Source organism: Pongo pygmaeus, chromosome Y (assembly GCF_028885625.2).
Source record: "Pongo pygmaeus isolate AG05252 chromosome Y, NHGRI_mPonPyg2-v2.0_pri, whole genome shotgun sequence".
NCBI classification, from domain to species: domain Eukaryota; kingdom Metazoa; phylum Chordata; class Mammalia; order Primates; family Hominidae; genus Pongo; species Pongo pygmaeus.
In genome coordinates, this window is record NC_072397.2 from 17248913 (window position 1) to 17260934 (window position 12022).

At 39.4% G+C, this 12022-nt stretch overlaps 1 pseudogene; it reads left to right on the forward strand.

Annotated features, from left to right (window-relative positions):
- The first annotated feature begins 4054 nt into the window (after positions 1 to 4054).
- LOC129025972 (3-oxoacyl-[acyl-carrier-protein] synthase, mitochondrial-like) lies at positions 4055 to 7400 on the forward strand (annotated as a pseudogene).
- Positions 7401 to 12022: the final 4622 nt, after the last annotated feature.

Genomic DNA, 12022 nt, shown 5'->3' on the forward strand with positions numbered 1-12022 from the left:
TTAAGAAAATGTGGCACATATACACCATGGAATACTATGCAGCCACAAAAAATGATGAGTTCATGTCCTTTGTAGGCATATGGATGAAACTGGAAATCATCATCTCAGTAAACTATCACAAGAACGAAAAATCAAGTGCTGCATATCCTCATTCATGGGTGGGAATTGAACAATGAGAACACATGGACACAGGAAGGGTAATATCACACTTCGGGGACTGTTGTGGGGTGCAGGGAGGGGGGAGGGATAGCATTGGGAGATATACCTAATCCTAGATGACAAGTTAGTGGGTGCAGCGCACCAGCATGGCACATGTATACATATGTAACTTACGTGCACATTGCGCACATGTACCATAAAACCTAAAGTATAATAATAATAATAATAATAATAATAATAAAGATAAAAAAAGAAATATCCACTTGCAGATTCTACAAAAAGAGTGTTTCAAAATTACTCTATCAAAAGGAAGGTTCAAATATGTAATTGGAAAGCACACATCACAAAGCAGTTTCTGAGAATGCTTCTTTCCAGTTTTTATGTGAAGATATTTCCTTTTCCAGCATAGGCCTCAAAGCGCTCCAAATATCCACTGGCAGGTTCTACAGAAAGAGTGTTTCAAAACTGCTCTATCAAAAGGAAGGTTCAACTCTGTGAGTTGAATGCCCATGTCACAAATAAGTTTCTGATAATACTTCTGATAGTTTTTATGTGAAGATATTTCCTTTTCCTGCATAGGCCTCAAAGCCCTCGAAGTCTCCACTTGCAGATTCTACTAAAAGAGAGTATAAAAATTGCTCTATCAAAAGGAAGTTTATTCTCTGTGAGATGGATGCCCCCATCACAAAGAAGTTTCTGAGAATGCTTCTGTCTGTTTTTTATGTGAAGATATTTCCTTTTCCATCACTGGCCTCAAAGCACTCCAAATATTCATTTTCAGATTCTACAAAAAGAGTGTGTAGAAAGTGCTCTATCAAAAGGACAGTTGAACTCTGTGAATTGAATGCACACATCACAAGGAAATTTCTGAGAATGCTTCTCTCTAGCTTTTTTGTGACAATATTTCCTTTTCCAGCATAGGCCTCAAAGTGCTCAAAATATCCACTTGCAGATTCTACAAAAAGTGTGTTTCAAAATTTCTCTATTAAAAGGAATGTTCTTATGGTTCTTATGGTTTTAAAAACCCTAGAAGAAAACCTAGGCATTACCATTCAGGACATAGGCATGGGCAAGGACTTCATGTCTAAAACACCAAAAGCAATGGCAACAAAAGCCAAAATTGACAAATGGGATCTAATTAAACTAAAGAGCTTCTGCACAGCAAAGGAAACTACCATCAGAGTGAACAGGCAGCCTACAAAATGGGAGAAAATTTTCGCAATGTACTCATCTGACAAAGGGCTAATATCCAGAATCTACAATGAACTCCAACAAATTTACAAGAAAAAAACAACAGCCCAATCAAAAAGTGGGCGAAGGACATGAACACACACTTCTCAAAAGAAGACATTTATGCAGCCAAAAAACACATGAAAAAACGCTCACCATCACTGGCCATCAGAGAATTGCGAATCAAAACCACAATGACATACCATCTCACACCAGTTAGAATGGCAATCATTCAAAAGTCAGGAAACAACAGGTGCTGGAGAGGATATGGAGAAATAGGAACACTTTTACACTGTTGGTGGGACTGTAAACTAGTTCAACCATTGTGGAAGTCAGTGTGGCGATTCCTCAGGGATCTAGAACTAGAAATTCCATTTGACCCAGCCATCCCATTACTGAGTATATACCCAAAGGACTATAAATCATGCTGCTATAAAGACACATGCACACGTATGTTTATTGCGGCATTATGCAGAATAGCAAAGACTTGCAACCAACCCAAATGTCCAACAATGATAGACTGGATTAAGAAAATGTGGCACATATACACCATGGAATACTATGCAGCCATAAAAAATGATGAGTTCATGTCCTTTGTAGGGACATGGTTGAAATTGGAAATCATCATTCTCAGTAAACTATCACAAGAACAAAAAACCAAACACCGCATATTCTCACTCATAGGTGGGAATTGAACAATGAGAACAAATGGACACAGGAAGGGGAACATCACACTTCGGGGACTGTTGTGGGGTGGGGGGAGAGCGGAGGGATAGCATTGGGAGATATACCTAATGCTAGATGACGAGTTGGTGGGTGCAGCACACCAGCATGGCATATGTATACATATGTAACTTACCTGCACATTGCGCACGTGTACCATAGAGCCTAAAGTATAATAACAATAATAATAATAATAATAAAAAGAAAAAAAATAATAAATAAATAAATATATATAAAATAAAATAAAAAATAAAAAATAAATAAATAAATAAATAAAAATATTAAAAAAATAAAAGGAATGTTCAACTCTGTGAGTTGAGTGCAGACATCACAAAGAAGTTTCTCAGAATACTTCTGTCTAGGTTTTATGTGAAGATATATCCTTTTCCAGCATGGGCCTCAATGCACCCAAATATCTACTGGCAAATTCTACAAAAAGAGTGATTCAAAACTGCGCTATCAAAATGATAGGCCATTTTGGTTAGTTCTACTTTACTCACAATTACTAACAACGTTGTGAGCTGTAGCAATAACTTTGAGACTGCCGAGAATTTCCTTAATTCTTAGAATTCCAGTAGAATACGATGGTGTCCCTTCTCCGACAAAAGGGAATATTTGCACATTATCACTGCCAAAGAAAAATACCTTTTTGATGGGTGAAAATGCTACCTCATCGCGTTATTTGCAGGTCCTTGATTATCGGCGAGTCAGTGAGGTTCCGAGAGGGGTGTCTTTGCTGAGGCAAACAGTGACCCAGCCGCCTCACAGGATCTGACCTCCGCCAAGGTGAAGCGGCTTAAAGTCAACCGGCGGAAGAGGAGTCGAACGGGATGCCTACCTGGGAGCGCACATGAGTGCATGTGCGCGTGCGCTCGAGAGCGTCATGGCCCAGAACTGTGGCGATGTGTCCGGTGCTACCCCCATTACAGGTATCGCTCACTACCATCCTCCTTCGCCCCTCCTTTCCTCCTTTACATTCAAATCAAGTCAGGGTTGAATTTCGAGAGGGGAGTTCGAGGTCCTGGGGCCTGATTTATTTTTCCCTCGCCATGCTTCTTCGGGCTGTGTACCTGTGTGGTGGTGCCTGAGAGGCGATACAGGGAATGGCTACACCCTTTTACTCCCGCCCCGACCTTCATAGTACCCTTGAAGTGATCCACCAGTCGTAACCCCTCCTTCCACAAATGATTCAATTGGAGAAGTTTAGAGGAGTGGAAAGACTTGTCCCCTTTCCCCATCGCAATCTTGGTCACAGAGTGTATTGCCAACCCGTGTATCCAGAGGCTCAGTCTAGGGCTCTCGTCCCTGGGTTGCGTTTTGAAAAGGCTGATTATCCTTAAGTATTGAAGATTGATAAAGCCCACTTACTTACTTAAAAGAATATGCCCTGAAATGTGTTTTCTGTGCCACTGACACCAGAAATGCTATTTAGAAGAAGTTATCAGTAATCCTGACAATGGTTGCTTCCTGTAGCTCATATCAGGCTGGAGGTACCTTTATATTTTTCATTGAATTACTGTTTTGGTGACTCGAATGAATCATCAATTCATTTATTTGTCTTCAAATGTCTGAGGGCACTTATAGTCTAAAAAAGAAGGTAAGTTTAAACAGGTAGTTTGATGTTAAGGTATAAATTGAAATTATGTAACGTTTTCTCTGTGTTCATGAGCAGCTTATATCTAGCACCCAAAGGAACACCTTGGTTGTTTTTCCTTAGGCCCTTAAGCTGTTTAAAAGAATACCTCCTAGGTGTGTTGTGATCTTTTACAGGAATGTGTTTCTGATCATCTGAATCTTAATCATGTCCAATTGCCTGCAAAATTTCCTGAAAATTACAAGCACTCGTCTTCTATGTTCAAGATTATGCCAACAGTTAACAAGAAGTAAAATGAAGTTTTTCGGAACTGTGCCAATATCCAGATTGCATAGGCGAGTGGTCATTACAGGCATTGGCTTAGTGAACCCTCTTGGTGTTGGAACTCAGCTGGTTTGGGATCGTCTTATTGGAGGAGAGAGTGGAATTGTTTCACTGGTTGGTGAAGAGTATAAGAGTATCCCTTGCAGTGTTGCTGCTTATGTGCCAAGTGGTAGTGATGAAGGTCAGTTCCATGAACAAAACTTTGTGTCCAAATCAGATATCAAGTCCATGTCTTCTCCCACCATCATGGCCACTGGGGCTGCAGAATTAGCCATGAAGGATTCTGGCTGGCATCATCAGTCAGAAGCTGATCAGGTGGCTACTGGTGTTGCAATTGGCATGGGAATGATTCCTCTTGAAGTTGTTTCTGAAACTGATTTGAATTTTCAGAAAAAAGGTTACAATAAAGTTAGCCCATTTTTTGTCCCTAAGATTCTGGTCAATATGGCAGCAGGCCAGGTCAGCATTGGATATAAATTCAAGGGCCCAAATCATGCAGTATCCACAGCCTTTACCACAGGAGCTCATGCTGTGGGAGACTCTTTTAGATTTATAGCCCATGGTGATGCTAATGTGACGGTGGCTGCAGGTACAGATTCTTGTATTAGCCCTTTATCTCTTGCTGGGTTTTCCAGAGCCCGGGCTCTGAGCACAAACTCAGATCCCAAATTGGCATGTCGACCATTTCATCCAGAGAGAGTTGGTTTTGTAATGGGAGAAGTTGCAGCTGTGCTGGTGCTGGGAGAATATGAACATGCTGTTCAAAGAAGAGCCTGGATCTATGCAGAAGTTTTGGGCTATGGACTCTCAGGTGATGCTGGACGCATAACTGCCCCGATCCTGAAGGAGAAGGTGCTTTAAGGTAAAGATGGGTTATTTCCTTGAAAATATTTCTCCAAATAAGACACTTTATTGGGAGTCCCAAATTATGGAAAATTGTAGTGTCTGGCCTTGGTGTACAGTATCTCTATTGTTTTTCTTTTTTAGACTAAAGATTCTTTAATTCTTTGCTTAAGGCATTTGAAGCATTTCAAAGCATTTGAACATCCTTACAAAAATTGCATTTGAGTTAAAACCAGTAGAGCTGTGAAAAAGACCGTGTGTGTCTTTGCCAACTTTTCACGCCTCCATTTGTGCTTAAGCATCAGTGTGCTCTCTCACAAAGTCCTCCTCTTTGACCCTTCATCAGACTTGGAAAGTAAAATCAACCTTTCTTAATGTGTCTGGTCTGTGCTCCATTTCAACAGGATTCTGTTCTTTTCAAGTCAACACTTCTCAAACTATAATCACCTAGGGATCTTATTTAAAATGCTGATTCTGATTCTGTAGGTCTAGGGTGGTGTTTGAGATTCTGTTTTGTTTTGTTTTTTTAGAGACAGGGTCTCTCTGTATTGCCCATGCTGGTCTTATCTCACTGCAGTCTCTAACTCCTGGGCTCAAGCAATCCTCTCACCTCAGCTTCCTGAGTAGCTGGGACTACAGGAATGCGCCACTGAGACCCGTTTGTTTGTTTTTTTTTAATTTTTTTGTAGAGATGGGGTTTCCCTTTATTTCCCAGGCTGGGAGATTCTGTAGTTCTAACAGTTGATGGTGATACTGCTGGTTTAAAGACTACATTTAAGTTAACTGTTATAGATTAGTGCATTTAAAATGAAAAAAAAAATCTGATAATGTGTTAATAGATAGCTAATAGTTTAGCTTTCTTAAATCATATTATGTTTTACTCAGTTAAATGAGCCAGAGTTAGCAACCTTTTCTGTAATGGGGAAAATATAGTAAATATTTTTGTCTTTGTGGGCCATGGAGTCTCTTGCAGCTGATCAACACTGCCATTGTCATGTGAAAGCAGCCGTAGACAGTATGTAAATGAGTGGGCATGAATGTGTTCCAATGAAACTATTTACAAAAATAGGCATCTAGCTAGGACCGTAGTTTACCTACCCCTAAATTACACATTTGAATTTTATTTTATTTGTTTTTGTTTCTTTTTCTTTTTCTTTTTTTTTTTCATACAGTTGGGGTCTTGCTATGTTGCCAGAGCCAGAGCTGGTCTCAAACTCCTGACCTCAAGCAGTCCTCCTGCTTTGGCCTCCCAAAGTGCTGGGATTACAGGCGTGAGCTACTGTGCCTGGCCTACTTTTGAGTTTTAGTGAGTAGTTGATGGTGCTAAAAATGTCAAGCATAGTAACAAAAGAGATGAAGAAATGGTTATGTTCACAGGAAACCTTTCAGCGTACTTCAAATTATACTCTGAGCTGGCTGTTAAGAAATATTTACACACACACAAACACACATACGTGCATGATATTTCTCTTAGGAACTAAAGGAAGATGACATCCAAAACGTTTTCAGAGGTCCTTTTAGATATATATTTTACTCTTAAGTTTGTTTGGCTTAGCTTGCCTTTGTAATTTTTTGTTTAGAATTCTGATAGCCTAAATAAAGAAGATTTTGAAAGGTTATTTGAAACAATCCTGAAACAGTAGATTATTGGGAAGTATGCCAAGTTTTAAATTTAAATGTGAAAAATCATAATTATAATTCTCATAAAAATTGCCACACTCCAAAAATCCCTAGAATAAAAATTATTCTAGTCTTGAGTCAACACGATATTTTTTCCTCAAGGAAAAATGCCAATGCAAATAAACGAAATTATATTTTATTTGAGATTATACAGTCTTGCATTGGCTTGTGTGTTTAACTCTTGGTCATGAACCAGTCCAAGGTAGTGAGTGTGACTTATTATTCCCATAGAGATGGCATCCTAACTCACATGGTAATCCAAGATTGCGTTCCGTTACTAGAGCAAGGGATTATTTTCATCCAGTGTACTTGGATACCTACATTTGTTTCACATAAACCATACAGATAAAGTGACTTTTGTTAAAATTAAACTTAGTCCTGATAAATGTCTTTTCTTGTTTTATTAGGTGTATGGCTGCTGTTTAAAAGATGCAGGTGTACAGCCTGAAGAGATATTTTATCAATGCACATGCTACTTCCACACCATTGGAAGATGCTGCTGAAAACAAAGCTATCAAACATCTCTTCAAAGACCATGCATATGCCCTTGCAGTTTCCTCAACTAAGGGAGCAACAGGACATCTGCTGGGAGCTGCAGGGGCAGTCGAGACAGCTTTTACCACATTAGCTTGTTATTATCAAAAACTACCAACTACTTTATACCTGGATTGTACAGAATGAGAATTTGATCTTAACTATGTTCCACTAAAGGTGCAAGAATGGAAAACTGAGAAAAGATTTATTGGCCTCACCAATTCCTTTGGTTTTGGTGGTACTAATGAAACACTTTGTATTGCTGGAATGTAGAACAAATCATTTGTAATTAAATACTGATTTTTAAATGTTATATGTGAAGAAATTATGTATTTGTTTATTGACACCCAGATATCCTTTCTGTTAGGGTTTCTCAACCTTGACACTATTAATATTTGGGCAAGATAATTCTTCTTTGGGAAAAGGGGGATTGTACTGTACATTGTCGGGTGTTTAACACCATCCTGATCTCTTCCCAATCTATTCCAATAGCACTCTCTTCCCCAGTTGTGAAGACCAAAAGTGTTTCCAGATATTGCCAAATGTTTTCTGGGGGACAAAATAACCCCGCTGTCCCTGCACCCTGCCCCCTATGAGAACCATGGATCTATATTTTCCTAATACTTTAGGTCAAACAATTTTCTGTAACATTTGACCTGCTCCTGTCCCTTTCAACTCCTCTTTGCTAGGCAGGGTTGCTATTCTATAGAACTCTGGGCGTACCTTTCCCATACAATATATAGGAAGGAATATAACAAAGTTTGCATCAGCATTCTTTGAGTAAAACTGTCAGCCAGTAATGATCTATTTACTCCTGATACACCTAGCCCTCTTTTCTTCATGTTATCCATACTGTAGTTCAGTATAATGAAATTTCTCTAAACTCTCAAGCCATCAGTTCTCTGAAAAAAGAAACTGAAATTGATTTGACATTTCTTATTCTTTTTGTCTTTATGTTGGCACCCAGTGATTAACAGAGATAAAAATCTTTGGGACGTGGAGCAGAAATTGTTAGTGACTCAGGCCATGTCCCCTTGGCTCTCCTCTAACTTCTTTGAAGTTTTGCTAGTTTCCTATGTTTTCCCAACATCCTACTACAAGTGTTGGTAGTTCCTCTACTTCTCTGCCTTGTTTTCTCTAAAGTCTTCTCTTCTGCTCCCTTGTTCATCCCCAGCAGTCTGGAAGTGTTGTTAGGGGGAAGGGAACACATTCCCCAGAAGCAATACTCAACCAATGAGGGATGACTGTTGGTGGCTCAGTGCCTCACCCTCCTTTCAGAAGGGTATATATGGTTCTCCACAGTTCTTCAGAGGGTCCCCAGTGAAATGGAAGTTTAGTCACCCACAGCATTAGGTAGCTCTAACACTCCATTCACTGGCTTTTATTTCCCTTCCCCATTCTCCCTGATTTTTATTCTTGTTCCCAGGAATAACCTCCCGAACAAACTGCTTTTTCTCAGGTTCTGCTTTCTGGGCAACTCAAACTAAGGACGTTTATGTTTTAGTGGGGGTTTATATATCAGTGAGATAGAGTGAATAGGGGATAAACAGGGTGTGTGTATTTCTATTGAAATGAATAGAGTTTCCCACATTGCAATAGACTGGACAAATTGCCTACCCACTAACTTTGACTATAGTACTTTATCCCCTTTATGCCAAAGACTCCAGGTGTGTGTTCACATAACCATAATCAGTTTTAATTTTCATGAGCACACATATTCATTCAACTGAAGTCTGTTGGGTGCTAACATAGACCTGGCTTTGTACTGGTCAATGATGAAGAGAGTGTGTCAGAGAAGGTTTCCTAAAAGAAGCTGAGGCTGTAAGGGTGAATAGGTCTTAGCCAGGTTGAGGGAGAAGATAGAGAAGGGAGGGTGTTCAAGTCAGGGAATTCAATGTGGGAAGGTTTAGAAGTCAGAATATTCGTATTAAACATATGTACATATACCCTGAGATGGATCAGGAAATAATGGCAGAAAATCTGGAAAGGCAGGTCACAAATAACTACAAGTTTTGTTCAAGGCAGTAAGGGTAATGGGAAGACATTTAAGGTTTGGGATGGTGTAATGGCTTTGTAATGTGTCAGTTTGGCAAGGCTGAACTACATTTCACAGCATTCCCTTTATTGTATGTTCTTGATTAAGATGGGCCATAAGAAATTCTTGTGGGAGATTTGGAGGATGGAAGTGAAGCAGCAGCTGTTTTATAGCTCATGCATGTTACTTAATCTGGTAGCTCAACTTGGTGTGAGACTGGCTAATTCTTCAACTGCTTCACCTTTCTCTGGATCCTCTGTCAGTTTCCCTGACTCCTGGACCAGCTGTGTGTTTAGTTCCATGATAATGAAGGACCTGACCTTCTGCCCCATACAACCAAAGTCAGAGGCCATAAGAACTGACAGATTTCTTTCTGTCACTTTGTTAGCGGATTCCATCTTGTTACTGGAATTTATAACCTTCTTCCCTTCCCAACTGCCTGAACTGTGGACTTCAAACTCCATTATCAGAAGATAACAGGTGAACATAACTGCATTACAGAAACTCTAACCAGTTCTCGCAATTGTGTAACTGGTTACACAAACTGTCAAATCCGTATAACAGATACCTATATATGTCTTAGTGGTTCTATTTCTCTGAGTCAACACTGACGGATACATGTGAAGAAGAAGGGGTTATATAATCATATTTTCTTTTAGAAACATCACCCTGGCTGCAGAGTGAAAAACAACGTGGAGGGAAGATTGTTTTCCATAAGGGAATACAGTCAGACGGTATTGCAAAATGTAGGTAAGAAAAGATGGTGGCCTGGATGAAGAAGAATATTTTGACCCAAATTTCTTCCAAAATTGAAAATCACATGTTTTTAAAAAACGAACTTTACCAGGGCATTATGTATATATCAAATACATTGATATGCCATTTTAAGTGTATAGGTCAATTAATTTTGATAGAAGTATGCACACACGTGGAACCACCACCTCAATCAAAGAACATTTCTGATACCCCAAAATTCCTTTTGCCCCTTTGCAGTCAGTGCCCCCAGCTACAGAAAATCACTGAAGAGCTTTCTGTTGCTATAGTTAAGATGTACTTTTCCAGAATTTTAAATAAGTGGAGTCATACACAATATAACTTTTTTTTCTTTTTCTTCTTATTATTATTATACTTTAGGCTCTATGGTACATGTGCACAACGTGCAGGTAAGTTACATATGTATACATGTGCCATGCTGGTGCACTGCACCGACCAACTCGTCATCTAGCATTAATTATATCTCCCAATGCTATCCCTCCCCCCTCCCCCCACCCTACAACAGTCCCTGAAGTGTGATGTTCCCCTTCCTGTGTCCATGTGTTCTTATTGTTCAATTCCCACCAATGAGTGAGAATATGTGGTGTTTGGTTTTTTGTTCTTGCGATAGTTTACTGAGAATGATGATTTCCAATTTCATCCATGTCCCCACAAAGGACGTGAACTCATCATTTTTTATGGCTGCATAGTATTCCATGGTGTATATGTGCCACATTTTCTTAATCCAGTCTATCATTGTTGGACATTTGGGTTGGTTCCAAGTCTTTGCTATTCTGAATAATGCCTCAATAAACATACGTGTGCATGTGTCTTTATAGCAGCATGATTTATAGTCCTTTGGGTATATACCCAGTAATGGGATGGCTGGGTCAAATGGAATTTCTAGTTCTAGATCCCTGAGGAATCGCCACACTGACTTCCACAAGGGTTGAACTAGTTTACAGTCCCACCAACAGTGTAAAAGTGTTCCTATTTCTCCACATCCTCTCCAGCACCTGTTGTTTCCTGACTTTTGAATGATTGCCATTCTAACTGGTGTGAGATGGTATGTCATTGAGGTTTTGATTTGCATTTCTCTGATGGCCAGTGATGGTGAGCATTTTTTCATGTGTTTTTTGGCTGCATAAATGTCTTCTTTTGAGAAGTGTCTGTTCATGTCCTTTGCCCACTTTTTGATTGCGTTGTTTGTTTTTTTATTGTAAATTTGTTGGAGTTCATTGTAGATTCTGGATATTAGCCCTTTGTCAGATGAGTACATTGCGAAAATTTTCTCCCATTTTGTAGGTTGCCTGTTCACTCTGATGGTAGTTTCCTTTGCTGTGCAGAAGCTCTTTAGTTTAATTAGATCCCATTTGTCAATTTTGGCTTTTGTTGCCCTTGCTTTTGGTGTTTTAGACATGAAGTCCTTGCCCATGCCTATGCCCTGAATGGTAATGCCTAGGTTTTCTTCTAGGGTTTTTATGGTTTTAGGTCTAACACTTAAGTCTTTAATCCATCTTGAATTGATTTTTGTATAAGGTGTAAGGAAGGGATCCAGTTTCAGCTTTCTACATATGGCTAGCCAGTTTTCCCAGCATCATTTATTAAATAGGGAATCCATTCCCCATTTCCTCTTTTTCTCAGGTTTGTCAAAGATCAGATAGTTTTATATAGGTGGCATTATTTCTGACGGCTCTCTTCTGTTCCATTGATCTATATCTCTGTTTCAGTACCAGTACCATGCTGTTTTGGTTACTGTAGCCTTGTAGTATAGTTTTAAGTCAGGTAGCGTGATGCCTCCAGCTTTGTTCTTTTGGCTTAGGATTGACTTGGCGATGCGGGCTCTTTTTTGGTTCCATATGAACTTTAAAGTAGTTTTTTCCAATTCTGTGAAGAAAGTCATTGGTAACTTGATGGGGATGGCATTGAATCTGTAAATTACCTTGGGAAGGATGGCCATTTTCATGATATTGATTCTTCCTACCCATGAGGATGGAATATTCTTCCATTTGTCTGTATCCTCTTTTATTTCCTTGAGCAGTGGTTTGTAGTTCTCCTTGAAGAGGTCCTTCACATCCCTTTTAAGTTGGATTCCTAGGTATTTTATTCTCTTTGAAGCAATTGTGAATGGGAGTTCACTCATGATT